Source organism: Natator depressus, chromosome 1 (genome assembly GCF_965152275.1).
Source record: "Natator depressus isolate rNatDep1 chromosome 1, rNatDep2.hap1, whole genome shotgun sequence".
Classification (NCBI taxonomy): domain Eukaryota; kingdom Metazoa; phylum Chordata; order Testudines; family Cheloniidae; genus Natator; species Natator depressus.
This window is the reverse complement of record NC_134234.1, coordinates 339,816,756-339,834,693: the sequence shown is the minus strand read 5'-3', so window position 1 is coordinate 339,834,693 and position 17,938 is coordinate 339,816,756. Positions and strand designations below refer to the sequence as shown.

Sequence of the window (17,938 nt, the reverse complement as noted above, 5' to 3'; positions counted from 1 at the left end):
AAAGAATAATAAATACACTTTATGCACCACCTTAAAAAAAAAAAAAAAGCTTTGAATCCCCATCCATCAGGAAATGTAAACCAGGGCTCGGTCAACACCCAGGAATACACACACCCTAGGGAGATAAAACTTGTTTCAGGAAAACGTGGTGTTGAGGGGGGGGGAAATAGATTTCTGCCCAGTGTTTTATTGTGCACATTTAAAGGCAAAATACAAATATCAAATTTTGAATAGTCTGTTTGTATTGTGGCAGCACCTAGAGGCCTTGAGCAGGACTGCATTGTGCTAGGTGCTGTATATACACACACAGACTGAGACAGTCCTGGTTCCCAAGGGTTCACCAAAAACCTATTTTTTGTATTCTGGTAGAGCTCAGAGCTACCAGGTAGGAAGTGGGGGAGCATTGGGCGGAGTTCTGCACCAACCCGGACAGTCCTGCAGCTGCAGGATTGGAACCGAGATTTTCCGCTGCTGGATGCTGCCCATGACACCCCGTAAATGCACAGCACTGTATTTGCAGTGCTCTACTTCTTCCCTCTCTGCCTTGGACATTTGCAAAGTGTCCATCACCATGGCACCTGTTATATGGATCTTAGACTGACCTGAGAGACAGACCTGTTGCTCTGGCTGAGAAGAATTCCTTAAAAGCAACGCTCCCCGTTTTCCCCTCCTCTGCTGCATACAAGGTTTGTGCCGGCTTGAGTTGCACAGGGCTAGCCCTTTACCTGGCAAGAGGAGGAAACGTGGGTGGGTGGATTTAAGTCTCACGTGGCTGATCTGGAAAGCAGTGCCCGGGGAGGGGGAGGGGGGGAGAGGAGCCTAAGCCAAGCAAAGATTGATTAATACGAACGGATAAAATAACTATTAGCTTTCCCCCTTCTGCATGGCTGCCAGCAGTGAAATGAAGAAGCAGGCGGCAGAGAGAGAGAGAGAGCCTCTCTAGGCTGCGAGATTGGTCGCCTGGGCTTTCCCCAGCCCCTCGCCGCGCGTCTCTGATCATCGCCCATGTGCAGAAGAGCGCACAAGGCGGGGTGGCGGGGGGGGGGTTATTTGAGGGGTGCGGGGGGGGGGGGAAGCAGCGTGTGTGTTCGCTGCCTTGAGCCCTTATGTCTCTTTCCTCCCACCCCCCGGGGCAATGAAATTTCACAATTAGCCCAATCAGGTTGGAGATCCTAGGTGTCACTAGTGAGGGGGGCCGGGGGGGGGGGGTAAAATCAAGGCAGCCGGAGTTGCAGGCTCGGCAGCGCCTCCGTGCAGGAGCCGCCGCGCGCGGGAGGCAGCCGCAAGCCGCAGAGAGTTTGGTGGCAGCCGATCTCCAGCAAACTTTGAGCAAAGCTGCCGAGGGAGGGGTGGAGGGAAGCGAGCCCAGCGCCCCCCCCCCCCCCCCCAGCCCCAGACGCGCCTTTTTTGGGCGGCCCGGACGCAGGAGCAAGTGGCCAGGAGGAGCGCTGCAAACCGGCAACGGGGAGGGGGATTTTTGGGGGGTTTTTGGGGGTGCCCCCACCCCACCACGTTGCTACAGGATCGGCCTTGGCTGTTTGGGCTGCGGGGAGCGGGGGGGGGCTCGTGTGTGTGTGTGTGTCTAAGACTGAGCCGCCCCCCAGCCACCATTGGAGAGCGAGCCAGCGCCAGCGGGAGCAAGGCTGGCGAGACAGCCGCAGTGTGCGCCCTCCCAGGCGGGCACAGAGCAGCGGGGGCAGCCGCGGAGCCGAGAGGGGAGCCGGGCATGGCTGAGTGAAGAAGCCCCGGGTCGCCTCCTCCAGCGCCGGGGGACAGGGCGGCGCGGGGCCGCTCCGGACTGCAGCCCAACCCGCGCGCTCAGCGCCAGCCCCCCCCCGCCCTTGCTGATCTGGGGGGGGGGGCGATTTGGGGGCGGAGGGGGGGGGCTGGCGGTGCATTTCGTCTTGGACGCCGGAGGAAAGGGCTGCGCGGCGCGGAGCCGGGCTCTGGGCGCCGGAGCCGCGGAGTATTGGGGATCGGAGACACGTTTACAGAGACACCATCCGCAGTGCCAATGCGGCGCCCGCACTGAAGACCGGGGGAGGGGGGGGGAGAAGGGGGGGAAGCAGCTTTCCCAGGTAAGGAGCCAGCCAGCCTCCCCGATCTTCTCTAGCCTGGGGGGGGGGGGCGCGTAGGGGCAGAGACCTCCCTCCCCCGCCACACCTGGGCGGTTGGCGGGGTGGGGGGAATCCCTGATGCTATTAACCAAAGGGGAGGGATTCCTGAACCCCCTCCCCAAAGGGTGGGTGTGGGTGTGTGTGTGAGGGGAGGGGGGTAAATGAAATCCGGATGGATGCCGAGATTCAGTCCAGATCGGCTTCTTAACACGAGCCACGACTCCGGAGAGAGACCGAGGGGCTGCTGCAGGGGCGATCTGTGCGCGGGGAGCGGATGCTGGTCCCTAGATCCAGATGTCGATCTAGTATCGTCAGCATCTGCCTGCCTGCGCCGTTTGAAAAGCCAGAGCCAGCGACTTGTTAGCAGGCAAGTTTCAGTGAGGTGGCGGGCGTGGGGTGGGGTGTGTGTATTTGCTTGCCATCGCCTCTTGATTTTCCCCCTTCTGCCTGCCTGCCTGCAGCTTTCCCGGGAGCTCAGATGCTCAGCCGGGGGAAAGGGGGAGCCCGCCCCCCACATCTGGCAGCCGCTAGTGGGGCAGGAGGCTGCCAGGATGGGCTTTGGGAGCGTTCCTCCCAGATCGGCCCTTGGAAAGGGATGGGGGTTGCCAGATCCTAGCCCACCACCCAGTCTCGACTCCCCCCTCCCCCCCCGCTCCTAATTTCATAAGCTCCCCGTTTGCTGAACTTTTCTGTAAGAAACAGACATATTCCAGCTGCTGCAGTAGTTTTCCCTCTCCCTTTCCCCTTCCCCTCCAGCCTCCACTGCAAAATCAACGCAGGGGTGATAAAGTTTCCTGAGCAGATTCCCCTGTGAGAGCCAGAGACTCAAGTTATTTTGGTTTGCCTGCCAGAAATAGAGGCAGACGATGCCTTCTCTTAAAAAACCAACCACCCTGCCACCTGTGTGGAAAATGCTAAAGAGATGAGAGAACATGGTCTAGGTGAGAGACTTTATATTGGAGTTTCTGTGGGCCCAAAAGTTGGGGTGTGTGTCTTTCTCTCTAGATAGGTGTATTCCTCTGTATGTGTACATAGGAAAATATGTAACGTGAAATCAATCAGGCTTGACGGACTTTGTTATTGGGGCTGTTGAACTGAGAGTAAAGCGTGGAGAGAGAGAGAGTGTGTGTGTGTGTATCCATTGTAAAGCAAAAGCCATCCGATCTGACAGAAGATGCTTTGCCCGGGCAAACCGTTGTGATCTCTCCCTCCCTTAGTTCCCATATACTGTATTTTCAAACTTTTTCTTCACTTGACAAGGTTGGTAGCAGACCCTGTTTCCCTGGGAGAATTCTAGGTTCCTAAGAGCGCGTGTGTGTGACAGAGAGAGAGCGAGAGCCCCTTTGCTTGATTGAGGGGGAAAAACGGAGGGAAAAACCACCCACCTCCGACTGGCAGTATCTAGGGAAAGAGAAAACAGTTTCTTTTCCACAAGGTGTTGGGGAGGTTTTTTAGGAAATCTAAATCTAGCCTGCACAGTTAGTCCTGAAAAATCTCTTTGTGCCTCTGTGTACTGCAACTGAAACCTGAATATTGATGCTCCTCATTTATCCAACATATGCCCCTAAATTATGTAGACAGGGAAAAGTGATCTAAACACTGAGTGCCACATGGTTTTGATAGAAATATAACACTCCAGCAGCAGATGAGGTCCTCCCAGATAAACCCAGGCTTGCAAAGCCTCATCAGTTTGAATATTATTTGTTTAGCTTTATAATATGTGTGTATATATAAAGAGAGAGAGAGAAACCTCCCCATATACCGTCACCACTTCTCTTCTAGGATTTTGTAAAGTTATTGCCTTGGGGCGGGGGGGAAGAAACACTCTCTCCTATAAATGTCATCTTTATTCATATGAAGAGGTGGTTATGCAAAATATGTGTCTGTATTTTTTTAAATATAAACTTCAACCAGGAGTCTGCACTAAACTGGTTTCTAGTACAACAGTCAGGCATTAATTAGCATCAATGCAAAAAGCTGGGTGTAGGGCACCGGGGTCCCATGGCCTCCCTCTGCCACAAGGAACATGTGATTTGTTACTCAAGTTAGCTAGGCAATGGATGGGCGTGAACTGCTGCACAGGTAGTCCTCTGTGTGTGTGTGTGTGTGTGTGTGTGTGTGTGTCTGTATCTGTGTGGCAGGTGCACAGCTGTGACTGCTAGAGCTTGCTATCATTCCAGGGAAACCATGAAAAAGGTTCCAGGGAATTTTACAGCCAACTCAATACCTTCTACCCGTCGAAGGACTTATCTTGAGCCTGCACCAGCACTCCCCAAATATTTTAGAAGGCATAAAGCATGTTAACTTATTCTCTTTATCTGTCCTCAGTTTCATCCGGGTGTTTATAAAAGCTACTTAAATCTGTGAATGCAGAGAACCAGTGGAGCATGGGGTTGCTTGCCTTTGCCTTTTTTGTGATTTTAATTACAGTGTGTGCCTCTCAGTGTGAGATTAGGTGCTTTCTCTCTCTCTTCCCTCCCTCTGCCCCCCCCCCCCCCGCCCTGCCTTCAGCCACAGTCTGAAGGCTTCAGGGCTCAGAGAAGCATTTAGGTTATTATTTTAATTGTCTAGTTTTTTTTATTTGGGAGCTCTTATTAAGCATGCTCTTTATAAGACTTGGGCTTTAAACAGAGCAACAGATGTGCTCTATGTAGCGATGTCTGTTCTTACATGTTCAGATTGAAACATACCAAAAAACCCAGAAAACTCTAAAGGATAAGATTTTTCTTCCCAGTCTGACTATATTCAATGTGGGAATAAGTGTCTCCTTTTAGTGAGATCTCATTTAAAAAAAACCAGCCCCAGCCTTACACAAGAATCTGCCATTGAGTCCTGTCTTAAATTTGTGGCAGTCGGAGAAATCAATGGGATGCAAACTTCATGACAGCTACATGATTTACATGTGGCTTACATCGAAGATGAGCATTTAAAAATGCTTCCTCATGATAAATCCTGGTGCTGTTTGAGAGTTTTTGCTGGATAATTGTATCTGCCTTCCAGGCACGAAAGACAGTTGAGTCCATTGAACACGCAATCCAGCTCTTGGGTACTATGGTGATGAGGGCTGTAGAAAATCCTTCCCTAGACAGAGTTTCTCCCTTAGGAAAGAAAAGACTCACACCTTCCCCAGTCAGACTATCTCCAGTCCCCTTTGTGTGCCTAGAGTGTTTGGCGCTGGGTTTGGTTTGCTCTGAGAGGCTTAGCAAGCTCTGAGGCAAACCAAAGTGAGCCAGGTGCACCAGCACTGAGGAAGAGGCTCCTAAGTGAACCTTTGCCACTGAGTCATGATAGGTTAATTTTTTTTAAATGGCTCACAGTTGAGTTAAGGACCTGAATTTCGAAGTCTCTGGCTTTGTTGGGCTGGATCGTTAGTCCCCTAATTTCACATCCACCAGCTGAACTGAGAGCCTGGTGTCTGGAGTTCTGTTGTGGCCACTGCCTCCCACTCTGGCCTTAATGAGCCACTTTGCCTTTCTGTACCTCAGTTTCCCCATCTGTAAATGGGTACAATAATGTCTACTTATTTCCCAGCGGGTGTTGCAAGGGTTAATTAATGTTTTAAAGCACTCTGAGGAAAGGCGTGTGAGTCAGAAGTATTACTGGAGTTAAGGCTTAGTTGGGGTTAATGCTTATTTGGAATTCATTTCCTGTTTGGAAGGAAAATTGAAAAGCGAAATCTGAGGCTCATTGTGTTTATGAGCTAGCACGCCACTGCTGCCTGTTGTGACAGTATTAACGGGGGAGCCTTTTTAGTTCTGGGGTCAACCCATGCTTCGCGGATTAGCATCTCAACACCATCCTATTCTGATATCTTAAAGAGACAGAGCCTTACTTTATCATCTTGTCTAAGTATTTACATCGCCCTCAACATTGTTGCATCTGAGCACCTGGCAATCATTAATGGATTTTATTGTCTCTGCACTCTGGGAAGTAAGGATTTATTATCCCCTTTTTATATATGGGGGAACAGAGGTCCAGGGTAGATCAGGTGACACTCCCAAGGTCATAAAGAGTCTGTGGCTGTGCTGGGATTTGAACCCGGGTCTCTCAAGTCCCATTCTAGGATCTTATCTACTAGAGGGGTGGCCAAACTTACTGACTCTCAGAGTCGCAGACAACAATCTGCAGAAGTTCGAGAGCCAGAGTGCGCCTGGCGGGGCTTGGGGGCTTCAGCCCCGGCAGGTGCCTCCTGTGGGGCAGAAGGCCCAAGACCCCCCTCCCTGCTGGGCAGAAGCCCCAAGCCTCACCACGCTGCTGCAGGGCAGAAGCCCCGAGTTTCCCCCCCCCCACCTCCAGTCTGGTTGTGGGAGGGACGGGAGGGATGCTCCGTGAGCTGCATTTTAACTGTAAAACAGCCGTATGTGGCTTGCAAGCTGCAGTTTGGCCATCCCTGCATTAGACCATCTTTTTGCTTGCAAGTGTAGTCTTGGGTGGGGTTGTCATCCTGAACTCCTCAAAGGGTGTGTTACTGACTGAGCAGGTTGCTAATGGTGATGCGGTCAGTAGCAAGAACTGGGTAAAGGTCCAATCCCAGCTTCTTCCTTTCTGTATTTTTTTTAAAGGGCTTTTTCTTTCTTGTATTGTTTTCCAAGTAGATTGTAACTCCTCCCAACAACAGTCACAGAGGCTCCCCCTCACCCCCACCCCCAGCCAGGAGGCTTGAGCAATGAATTAGTCTGTGTGCACAAAGTGCCGTGCTGTCACGGTGCTGGGTATTAGATGAGGAGGGCGCCCTATGCCTGGGCAGTTATGTTTCAAGCACGTTCGCTCATGTGAGTTTGGGTTTCTCTCTGCTTTTCCCACAAGCTGCTCAAGAGAAGAAAACTTAGTGCTCATGTGGTGCTTGTCTTTCAGAGATCTTGGAGCCCTTGAAAAAGCATGATGATCCCCATTCTACGGATAGGGAAACTGAGGCACGGGGAGGTGATTGGTTCAGCCCAACTCCCGTCAACTCAAAGGGGTCTTTTCACCAACTGTAATAGAAGTTAGCTTGGACCCTAATAGCTAGCCCAAGGTTAAGCCGTGAGTCTGTATCAAGATCCAGCTCTTCTGACTCCCAGTCCCTGCCCTTTAACCACCATGAGAGCGGGCATGTTCAGGACGAAATACTTGCGAAATCCCATTTGGGGGAAAAAAAGACAACTCAAACTCGTTGAAATTCAAGTGGCATCGGATTGCCTTAAAATGAGGAAAGCCTGGCCTGGTAGTTAAGCATGGGGCTGGGTTGTCAGGAAGTGTGTGTAATCGTTCCAGACCTGCCACTGACATGCTGGGCCACTTTGGCTGAGTCAGCCCCCCCGTGTCTCAGTTTCCCCTCTTTAAATTTGGGGTGCTCGTCTTTCCAACAGGCCTGGGGTGTATGGATTCTAAAGCATGTGGATTGCGGGCACTACAGAAATGCTACATATTACTGTGATGATGAAAGCCTATTGTAGTGGCTGTCTACGTGACTATTGTGCCATAAGGCAGACATGCTTGTTCACACCCCTCGTATAAAGCCCCCCAGGGGCCGCAAACTTTTGAAAGGGCACTCGAGGTTTAAAGATCTTCTTCCCACAGCTTGCTAGTGATCCCATGTTAGCAAAGGCATCCAGGGAGAGTCTCCCAATGCTCCCACAGGCCTGGACACTATTGGTGATGAGAAGCACTTTAGAGACCTTAAGCAGGGTTGCTCTGGGATGGAGGCCCGAAGCAGAACACTGCTAGTTTTTTTCCCCCCTTAAGTGCTTGGGTGAATTTAATGGTGGAAGGTGCTTGATTGATGTTCCTGGAGGGCAGACTGAAATCCAGAGAACAGGAACAGTGCAAGCTTCCCTCCACACTCCTTGGCCTCCTTCCACTAGACTAGACTACATCCCTACCCTGCAGGCAAACCTGCTCTGGGAATTGACAGGTCATTTTGTCCTTGACCTCGCTGCTGAGGCTGCCACCTAGTGTTGATCTTAATCGTGGATTTTGTTCTCGGGACCCCTGTCCCACTAGGAAATAGATGGAGACTCGTTGAATTGTTTGCAGAGGTACTAAATTGCAGCTGCTACTAACTCGGGCTGGATTTGAACTGGTGATCTGGAAGCAAGTGCCTCTGTAGCCAGCGCTTGTCTCTCCTGGCTGCAATGTCTGATTTCTGACTTCCCTTCCAGTTGTTTCTGTTTGTGTGCAAGTGGCCTGTCCAGGTTTCCACACCAAGACTCTGAGCCATCAATTAATACGAGGTGACTGGCATTAGAGCTCTACCTTGTCCTTTTGACAGGGTGAATGTGTGGATCTAATGCAGATAATACGGAATCCGTTTCCATTAAACGCATCTGCATGATCTATTCTCACACTCTTTCCCCCCGTGTCCTCATTGCCTGTGATGTATAAGGACCTGGGAAATAAATCTTGATACTAGATGAACTCTCCAAGCGAACGCAGCATTAAATGCATGTAAATGTTTTGCAAAATGACCCACTCTCTGAACCGGCTTTTGATTCCATTTGAGTGTGAAATACCATATTGGAGAGGAAAGATGGGGGGGGGAAACATAGTTTATAATCCCAGGGCTGTTTTGCTCTTAAATCATTAAGTGGCACAGTATGTTTCTCAATCTCTGAAAGCCCTGATACCTGAACCAAGAATTGTGTGTATAGATTCCCCCCCCCCAACTCCTTCTGAAGTGAATAACAGTTGCTAACATGCACTTACTAACAAAATTCCCCCGATGCCCATTCATAAAGAACCGCGCTGGTGATTCCGTCAGCATTAAACTGTTTGGTGACTGAATTTAGAATTATAGGAATCGGCGCAATGAATTAACAGTAAATCAAATCCTGGCTGATTCTGTATCCAATAGCAGTGAGATTTAAATTAAAAATATCTTGATGAGATGAAGTAATCATAAGTCAAGCACTGGAGTTCTGTCAGTCTGGACTTCTGAGAAGGGAAAGCAGCCCCTTTGAAATAAAAATGATGACAAGCCCACATATTGATCCCCAGCCGAACTGGGAAATTGCCACTTAATTTCTTCTATAAACTGTTTGCTTGATATTTTTTTTTTTTTGAAGGGAAGATGGTTGCACTGGGATGGTGGGAATGGGTTTGAAAATTCTGTGCTTGTGTTTCTGTTTTTCTTGGTTAGAGCATATTTGATCATCAGTGTGTGGTGTTTTTTTGACTAGGGATTTGTCCATAACGTTGCATTAGAAAGAAAATTCAGTTAGGAGACTAAAGTGGTGTATCCAGTTGCAAGAGGCTATCGATGGAATAGCGAGCACTTGATGCACAATACAGCTTTGTTTTATTTTTATATCATCTTTGTACAAAATGTATTGGAAGGAGATTCTGATTCTGTCACTGACTCGCGGGGCAAGTCATTTAGCCTCTCTGTGCCTCAGTTTCCCCATCTGTAAATTGTGGTACTACAATCCTATGTAAACATTGCTAATGAAGTCATAATTATACTTCCTAAGTGAGATGGATGAAACTGGGGGGGATTCAGATCTGGAACTCATCTTATCTGAACTTCTCTAAAGGCTTAGGTGCATGGTCCCTGTTTGCCCATTGCTAATTCACTTCTATTTCCTCTGTTTACGAGACGTATGTCGAGGTGGAGAGAAAGTGATTTTGAATGGGTGTATATGGAGAGGGACAGGAAGGTTGCTCTAGATTAAAGGAGGTGCAGGGGAGAAAGCTCTCTCATCAAGACTGTGCAGAGAGAGAACAGAGGCTGTAAACCTGGCAGTTTTCAAAATGAATAGATGTATAGCTGTGGGAGCTGGTCTAAAATTTCCCTTCAAATTTTCTTCGACGCGGAAAATGGCTTTTCCATTGAAATGGAAACTTCCCCAGGAAATGTTTGTTTTTAATGAATTTGGGGGGGGGGTTGGCTGAAAAATGTTTAGCTTTCAAGTTTTTTGGCCTCCCTCCCTCCCTCCCCCAAGGGATAGAAGCCCCTAAGACCAACTCTAATTGTTATTACTTGCAGGGGGGGGGTGTTTTCTTTTTTATATGGTCTTATCTTTGAATTCTTTGTTTTAATAATATTCTCCCACCCCTTTACATGGGACTCTGAGGGAAACTGCCTTCCCCCTTCCATTACGCTTGGATTTTCCTTGCATGTCAGTGAACATCTGTTCATTTGCAGTCAGTTCTCTGTTCCCCATTTGATCCTATGTTTCTTCCTGGGTGTATGGCGTGGTGGGGGAATACCATCAGTTCTCATTGGGAGTTGAACACAGGATTTAGAGTACGAAGATCATGAGCTTCTACCACTTGAGCTGAAGGCTGATTCTGGTAGCTGTGGTAAGTTCATATCATTGGTGGACCAGCCACTAGAGGGCGACACAAACACTTACTGAACAGTGGGGTCACGTATTCATTGCAGAGCACAGACATGACAATGCAGTACTGCCCTCTGCTGGGTAGAATAATAGACCTGCTCCAAGCATATGTTGATTTTGGCCCTCTAGTGTTTAGGATCCCGGAGACAGAAGGCTCAAGAATCCCCTTTAGGTGAAGTGGTCGAGGTCCGTTTTCTTAGAGTGGAAAGATTTATGTTCTTTCCCTGTGTATAGCTGAAGATCTGTATGTATAATAAAATCATAACGCTTTAAATACGCACATGTATCTCAAAATGCTTTATCAGCTGTAATGAATTCAGGCTGACATCTCTCCTTTGAGATGAGTAAGCCTTGTCACCCCTGTTTCACAGGTGGGAAACTGAGGCGCTGGGGTGGTGGTGAAGCAACTGGCCCAAATCCTTTGAGGGAGTTGGTAGGAGAATCAAGACTTAGGTCCCGCAACTCCCTGTCGATGTACAACCACAAAAGGGTTTTTCTGTGTTTCCTTTGAACGCAAGAATGAAAGTGACCGAGATGGAGAGAAGTGAAATTAAAGTGGAAGGAAAATAGAAGAAGGGATGAGAACGTCTTGGTTGAAGGACTGATTAGTGACTGTTGCTCATAGTGCCATCTTGCCATGTTTCCTGTGAGTGTTGCTTCTCAGACCTGGCCTTCTGCACTGCATGAGCTCTTCCACTTGGAGCGCTGCCCTGTTCTGATTATCTCTGCATGGCTGGACTGCAGGCTGCATTGTCAGCTGGAGGATGCAAGGGCTGGGGCTGGTTTTGTTCCCTTGCATGTTCAGGACTCTGTGTCCTGTGCCCTCGCAGAGCTGTCTCTCTTAGCCCAGTGCATTCCTGTAAGTGCTCGTTGATATGTATCTGCGGCTCTTTATCCATTTTAAATGCCTCGCTCGTGAGCTTCCTTCCTTCAATTTACACTAGCACCACAATTATTGTCTGCTGCGTGTTTGCACTTTGAGATGCTGCACAAAGGGATCATAAATTCGCACTTGTCCACCTTCCCCTGCCAAAGCCTCCAGGCACCCAGCAGTTGCATCTTCTCTTTGCACCATCTTCCAATCCACCCTTAGTGGCTGGAACTCCTCCCTCTCCTTGTCCACCCTTTCCCCTTTCAAATCCCTCCTTCACACAGACCTTTGCGGAGACTTTCAGTGAGAACCCACTCTTGCATTTAATCCTCCCTATAGACCTACTGAGATGGTTGCGTTCTTCGGGGACGATGCCGCAAAGAGCCTATAATGAAGAGTGTGCATCTGCAGTCTATGGGACTTAGTGGTGGAAGGAGGATGGCCTTGTGATTTAAGGCACTGGACTGGGTCTTGATCTGGGTTTGAGTCCCAGCTCTGTTACAGTGTGTGATCTAGGGCAAGGCACTGGACCTCTCTGTGCCTAGACAGGTCAGCTGCCTGCAAGACAAGCAACAGGAGAAGATTAGACTTACCCAAAGCCCTGACCAAGTTGGCAGCAGCTTCTTGCACCTACCTATTTGCTAAAGGTACAACCAGGTTGAGGAAACCAATAAACAACCACCAGCTGAGTTTCCTGGAAGCTGAAGAGCAGATTCCAGCCTGGACAATTGCCACATAGACCCTGACCCTGCAATCAGATCAGCATGGGTGGATCCTTGCCGAGCCCCAAGGAAGTCAGCATTGAGCCTTATTTTGTGCAGTGCTTAGATGCTATGGTGATGAGTTGCTATAGAAACACATAAGTTAGCATTGTTATTGAAAGGTGTTTCAGTTCATCTTTAAACACAGAACTGGGATTTAAAGAACCCGACACTGTGGCTTGATCCCTCCCCAACCACATCTTCTGCAGGCATCATTGCTCAGTTGCCCAGATCCTGTGTGTGTGTGTGTGTGTGTATGTTACCTTCCTCTGCAGCACTGGGCAGCATCCACTGCAGGACACAGGAAACTGCACTTGGATGGCCAAGGGGTCTGATCCAGTTCAGCAAATCCTACAGTATGTGCCCATCACAAATTTGTTCCTTCATCAGATATGCCCTTTAGAGAGGGATTTGAGTGAAGCATTTCATGATAATTAGCCTAGTCATTTCCAAACTAGTAATCGTGTGTCACCATTTGGGGCGAAGTGTTTGCATTAAATCCTGTAATAATATGTCTGTCCATCCATCACAAATACCATATTCACAGGACCTGTGATGAGTGCCTGGTAAATGCAGTCTCCTATCTTGCTCATTCTACTCCTGGTTATTTCTCTCTCCCCTGTACGAGCCCAGGGGTCTGGGCTCAGATGCAGGATGGTGTAGGCAAGCTTGACTTCTGTTCCTGCTGTAATAGGCAGAGATTGAAATTCCTGCTGTGTGGGGCTCTCTGTGGGTAATTGCTGCACTGATCCTACTTGCTAATTACCCATGACAATTGGAGGCTCCATATCTGCTAATTGAGGAGATGTTACATCAGGAGACTTCTCATGAGGTGGAACATCTACTTTCACTGTGAGACGGTTTAATGGGGCAGGACGCAGCCCAGTGCAATGGATCTGATGTCATGTGATGTGTGTGAATGTTTATATATGAAACAAGGTGTCATTACCGCCTGTCTACTGTCCATTAATGGGACCAAATTCTACTTTCTGTCATATGTGCATAGGTGTTCTTGAGTCACTCCTCCATCTGCCCACCAGTGATACTGCCAGACATCATGTGGGAGCCCTGGGAATCGATGCTCAGTGGCAGGTGCTGCAGTGTCACTCCTGGAACCACTACTGTCCACAGATCGATGCTGTGTGGTGGATTGTCTAAGGTCCTGATCCTGAGAGGGGCCGAGCACTGGTAGCTCCTATGGAAGTCATGGGGGGAATTGCTGGCTTCAGGGACAGGTCCTAGAATGTGTGCACATGCCGTTGACCTCTGCTGGATGGAACCAGACCTGCTCCAGGGTTTGTCGCCCTCTAATGGCAGCTGAGCACTGGCAGCAGGAAAGTCCTGGATTCGGCATGGTCATGTGATGGGGCCAGTCCGGAGTCAGTAAAATCCTCTGTGATCCTGGCGTCCTGATGGCTGGGGCCAATACTTGATCGCCTCCACTCATGGGCAATGGATTTGGAGGTCACGGTTGCCCCTAGTGGCGATGCGAGTGAGAAAACAGCAAGGCACAGCTGAACATTACAGTTCAGTGGCAGCATGTTTTGAAGCAGGACTCCTGGGTTCTATCCCATACGCTTCCATGGGTTTGTGGGTTAGCTGGTGCCTTTCGTGTTTCTTACATCTAGCTACAGATGTGTTAGACCACAGGAGTTGCTGTGTCACACAGACCTTGGTGGCCCTCTATGACTGGGGTTATGCCCCATTGCTACTCAGAGGTGCCGTGTGTGCGTCAGCACTGCCGCCCTATCTTCCCTTCATACCTACGTTCACTAGGACTTATGCAGAGCACTTAACAAAACTTCACTTCTGCAGCAGGAGCCGTTGCCGCTTTTACGCATCTTTGATGGGCTTATCAAAGCCCAGGAAATGAGGACATCTCATCAATCATTGCTACTGACTTCTGGGCAAAGCTGCATTAGCGCCCTTATGAGGAAAAAATAAGCTAGGAGATCAATCGGGCAAATCCTCTCTAATTGCCTTTCATGCCCCGTTAGCTGGCAGCTCGAGAAGGGGCGATGCTAGTGCAGAAGCACCCCAAGGCACCTGAGATGAGTGAGTCAGTGGGGCCAGAAAAGGTAAGGCAGATTTTTAAAGGCACAAAGGAGTGTATTGATTTTCAGTGGAACTGGGGAGCTAACTGTCCTTTGTTCCTCTTGGAAATCTCCCATAGTCTCACCGAAGGCCTCCTGAGATTCCACATGCTGTCAAGGAGCCAGGCGTGGGTGGGGGGAGGAGTCTGACTCATGATTCTCTCTGCAGAAAGGCGTAATGGATACTGTGCCAGGACAGGGGCCACGGGAGCGATTGCTCCCCTTTTGGTTCACTGCCGCGGCGGAGTCCATGTGCGGAGGAACCGGCTTTGCTCCTCATCCTGCTCTTGCCCCGAAGGAGCCTGCTGGAAAAGTTCCAGCACAAGGCTTCCTTGGTGCAAGAGCAATGTCTTCTGTGTCTTGAAGGGGGACTTAGGGGTGCTGAACGTGATACGGCTGTTGGTGCCTTGTGCAGTTATGCAGGCTACGAAAAAAATGCTGATCTCGAGTTTCAAGGCCTGTCCTGTTGATAGAGGGTTTTTCTACCCCTTCCTTTGCAACATTTCACAACTGGCCAGGGGCAGCGTAGGATTTATTTTTGCCTCTCGGAAGCGTATGTTAATAGCTGTCATGTGGAGGCAGGATGCCAGCACTGATGGACCAGTGATCGAGACTGGTATGGCAGGAGGTGGGATACAAGATTGGATGGACTAATGGTTTAGTGCAGCAGAGGGCAGACGACTGGATTTAGATGGACCAATGATATGATCCAGGATGAAAATCCCTTCACTGAGATGCAGCTGAAAGAGCTGGTTCCCTGTGTGACCTGAACTGACTGCCGTTTGTAATAGAGGTGGATCAGACTGACCCTCGTTTCCCAAAGCTAATGGAGAGACTTGAGAAGGGGCTTTCCCTGCACCCGGGTGCATTTGATTGTTCGCAGTGTTTGTGGGCAGGGGGGTGGGTTGGTTTTACAGCAGTCACTCTGAGTTGTTACTGAGCCGGGCCTGAGATTGGTGCGACACAAAAAGCGTTAGCCGATAGTAGGGCCCAAGCTGACGTCGGCAAAGCTTCCCGCCTGCGTGGCTCTGAGTGGGCTACCCAGTGCTGCCGTGCCCTCTGTGGTCGTGTGTCCTCATGAGACAGTAACGCTCGGTTCACCTGCATGGTACGGCTCTGATTTAGACTTGTTCTTTCCAGCCATACAGAGTGTGGAGGCATCTCTTAAAGGACTGGGGGGGTGTCTCTGTTAATGTTCTTTAAAGCCTCCCCCCATGCCCTTTCTCTCAAATCAGTCAATAAGTAACATGCAGCAGGGAAAAGGCCCTTAGTTTTCCAGGCATCAACACTGCTGCTGTTTCGTCAGGTGAATTTCGTGCCCTTGATTTTATATTTCCCTTTCTGCTAAAGCTGAGATTTTTGTTGCCCTTAAGAGACGGGCCAAGGAAGCAGGGTCTGGGTCTGGAGTAGGCCTCTGGTTCTGATCCGAGGAGGGAGGGTATAGGTTGGAGGCTGGAGTTTGGACTGTTTTCATGAGCACTCCATTCAACTGATGGTAATCTGGCAAGATCAGGTTCCCTAGGAGGTTTTAGCAGCATCTGAGTTTGGGGTGCGAAAGTGGGCTCCTTTGGATTTGGGAATCAAAACAGCAGGGGGTGTGTTTGACTACAGTGGGGTTCCCGGGCCTCATTAGTGGCAAAATCTTACTGAGGAGTCTCGCTGAGCTAGGGCCTGATCCTGAGAGGTGCTGAGACCCCTCATGTCCCACTAAAGTTAAAGGGAGCTGATGGTGCTCAGCCCTCATCAAAAGGCACAGAGTGTCTTGCAGAATGGGCCCTTAGCTGTGATCTCCTGACTCGGTGGCAGTCTGAGTGCATCCAAAGGCAGAATTGTACCCCGTGTGAAAGGGGAAGGACAGAGTCTAGTGTGGGTTATTGGAGAGAGCTGACTATATCCAGGGGTGATATCGCATATAAAAAGAAGACTGGATAGGTATTTTGGATGACTTCATATGGGGTTTACATATATATATATATAATATAATATATATACATGTAAACCCCATATGAAGTCATCAAAAATACCTATCCAGTCTCCTTTATAATATATCTTGCATAATGGAGAGTGGAATGGGTTTCCTTGGGGAGAATGCCTTTTCTCCATCTCATTGGTTTGTTGTTGTAGGGTTGCTCCTCTGTGGCTGTGCTCATGTTCGCTTATTACCCTGGGGTCACTTATAACTCCTGGGCTGCATGCGTGGTGGCTTGGTGTTGTCAGACTGCCCAAGAGGATCGAGGGGTGCACCCTGGTTTGTTGTTCTATGTGGCCGATTCGTTGCTTGAAGAAAAGTCATCTAAAGAATGCCATGAATTTTGCAACCTGGTATAATAAAGATATAGGTCATAGTTTGGGTCCTACCTGCCAAGACTGTGTCACCTTTAAAGTGACTCTTCAAATCACAGCTGAGCACCGTGTTGTCTCCTGCCGTAATCCTATATCTTTACACCTATAGACTGCTTGTCCTGAATTCTGCATTCATTTACCAATTCCAGCAGCATCTCACCTTAGCCATGGTGGCTTTTCAGCCACCTGTGTAGCAACATCTTTGAGTGGAGCTTTATTACAGCGGGGCAGTGTCATAACATTTTAATAACATCTAGTCAACATGGAGACAAGAAGAGAGACTCGGAGCAGCCTTGATTGGAAAGTGGGGGCGGGGGAGGAGGGAAACAAATTTCATGCAGCAGAAAGAAAAGCTAAGAGAATGCATGTCAAAAACCAAATCTATTTCCCTCCCGACCAAGGGAATTGTCTCCTTTGCTCTATTTCACTGGACAAGTGGCTCAAAGGGACGAATCTGAAGGAAAATAGGAACTTTAAGACAAGTTCTGTATACATAATTTCTCCAAGAGATCAGGAAACGGAAATAGCAAGCCGGCATAATTAGGTAAGTATTCTCCATTAGAAGGGGGAAGCATCTATCAAGTCAATTTTCATTTCCTCTTCAGTGCACAGTCTCTGTACTTTGCATGCATGATTTTTCAGCCACTCCAGGTGGTGGCATTTGAAATCGGTACTTTCTGAGCTTGAAGTAAATAATCCTAACACACGGCACTTCTACAGCGCCTTTCATGGGAGGCGCTCGCAACATTCTACACCTAGTAAGTGAGCCTCACAGCATTTCCAGGCGTGGGTAGGGATTATTGTTATAGATGGCACAGAGTGTTAAGTGGCTTGCTCAGGGTCACATCTTGAGTCAACTGCAGAGCCAGGAATAGAATCTAGGAACACTGATTCCCACTCCCCTGCTCTGGCACTAGGCATGTTTCCCCCCATCCCCATCTGCCACTGAGTGGTAGGTGACTTTGCCTCCCGGACCAGTCTCGATACAAAGGAAGAGTTAAAAACAGAGACGCTGCAAGAGAGTACAAAGTGCGTTAGAGCTCAGCATAGGGAGATGTAAAAAGATCACACGCAAATCAGAGTACATTTAAGTCTACAACATCCAGAAAACAGCGCTTCTCGATTTCCCAAAAACCCTTTAAGCAATGGGACCCTCCCCAATTTAGAGAGCCTTGTTTGCTTTCCCTGTTGTGCCCTCTGTTGGCTGTGAGAATAACAGGTCCAAAGCGTGGACTGCAATTATGTAGCCATCAGCGCTTGATTACCCATTTTCGCATAGATGCTGAGATTAAGAACCAGCCTCTAATAGAATCCTACATCTCCCCCCCACCAAGCCCCTCCTGCGCCAGCTTCTGTAAGTGGTGTTAAGGGCTGTCAAGAATTGCTGTCATTGGCACATCTCCACGGCTGACACCAGGCAGCCCTCAGCCTTTGA

General features: G+C 49.1%; 1 protein-coding gene across 1 annotated transcript in view; it reads left to right on the top strand.

Annotated features, from left to right (window-relative positions):
- Positions 1–2,343: 2,343 nt before the first annotated feature.
- Positions 2,344–17,938, top strand: part of PLXNA4 (plexin A4) — a 612,910-nt gene continuing 597,315 nt past the window's right edge. Inside the window, exon 1 of the mRNA XM_074942701.1 lies at positions 2,344–2,484. The gene's annotated coding sequence lies outside the window, so the exon portion shown is untranslated. The remainder of the gene's footprint in view (positions 2,485–17,938) is intronic.